The following is a 1,550-nucleotide window of genomic DNA, read 5'->3' on the forward strand; positions in this document are numbered from 1 at the left end:
TCCGTTTTATGCATGCTAATAGAAATTAAGAAATTAAACCGATCAAGTTCCAAGTAAAATTAATTATTGTATTTTTTTTTTTCTACTCTTTTATATCAATTTGTTCAAGCACACTCAGGGAAATTGGCAAGTGGACCATGGCGGCCTAGTGAAGTAGTGATTAGGCCGAATCGATCTACATGTCAAGATAAGATATATAGCATTCTATATTCAAATATTATAAAAAAAAACAACCTAAAGCAACCTACGAGACATTATTTATACATGACCCAGCAACATTACCTTCAAGCACCAAAGCACAAACCAATAATGGCCTATTCAGCACTCCTTCCTCTTCTCATCTCCTCATGCCTCCTCTTTGCGCTAGCCAATGCCGCCACTTTCACCGTCATCAACAAATGCTCCTTTACCATCTGGGCAGCTGCTTCACCAGGCGGCGGTAGGATGCTAAACTCTGGCGAAACATGGACTCTAAATGTGGCACCCGGCACAGCCGGTGGTCGAATATGGGGCCGCACAGGTTGCTCATTTGACTCTCAGGGCCACGGCAAATGCCAAACAGGTGACTGCGGCAAGCTAGCTTGCACTGGCTACGGGGTCCCACCAAATACACTAGCGGAGTTCGCACTCAACCAATGGAACAATTTAGACTTCTACGATATCTCATTGATAGATGGTTTTAACATACCGATGAACTTTGTCCCTGCCTCGGGATGTAGCAGTGTTGGTGCACACTGCTCAGCTGATGTGAATTCAAAATGCCCGAATGAGTTGAAGACCACCGGGGGGTACTGCTTGAACGCGTGTCAGGTTTTCAAGACAAACGAGTATTGTTGCAACACGGGCAGTTGCGGGCCCACTAGGTACTCGCAGTTCTTCAAGAACCTCTGTCCCCAGGCTTATAGCTATCCAAAGGACGATCCGACAAGCACGTTCACTTGTCCAGGCGGAACCAATTACCAAGTCGTGTTTTGCCCGGTGAAGCTACAACAAGTAGCCGGCTCGAACGATGATAATATGTCTAGCTAATTAATTAAGTTGTTATGTTGCATTAATAAGATTTTATATGTTGATGTAATCATGTAACCATGTCTAAAGAAGTCTTATGCAGTGCACTTGTGTGAGATATGAGTGCTATCTAAAAGCAGGATTTATTGAATGAGACTTCGTCCTTTTGGGGGGCTTTGAAATCATTGCACGACTGGATGCAAATTAAGTTTCTTTGTTTTGTTTTTCCCATTGTTTTTCTCAACCTGTGGGCAGATTAGACACATACTATGGAAACAAATCTGCTGTGATTCATATAGTTTCTGATGATGTCACATATATATGAAACCAAATTTTCTACCTCAATATTTTTTGTATTAATATATAAATTGAAACTTATACATCTGTTCAAGGAAACTCGACCCTGGACGTCTGATAAAAAAGTTAACGATCCTTTTATAAAATGTCTATACCTTTTGATCAAAATCATAGAACAAATTATTTCACATATTCAAATTTTTTCTCCCTCTCCCTCCCACCCATTTGCTCCCATTGAAATATAA

At 41.0% G+C, this 1,550-nt stretch overlaps 1 pseudogene across 1 annotated transcript; it reads left to right on the forward strand.

The window, feature by feature from the left end:
• The first annotated feature begins 267 nt into the window (after positions 1-267).
• Positions 268-1,190, forward strand: LOC144572436 (thaumatin-like protein 1 pseudogene; annotated as a pseudogene). Its single transcript, XR_013517730.1, has one exon. The product of XR_013517730.1 is annotated as a thaumatin-like protein 1 pseudogene (transcript).
• Positions 1,191-1,550: the final 360 nt, after the last annotated feature.

This window comes from Carex rostrata, chromosome 20 (assembly GCF_964058835.1).
Source record: "Carex rostrata chromosome 20, lpCarRost1.2, whole genome shotgun sequence".
Classification (NCBI taxonomy): Eukaryota; Viridiplantae; Streptophyta; class Magnoliopsida; order Poales; family Cyperaceae; genus Carex; species Carex rostrata.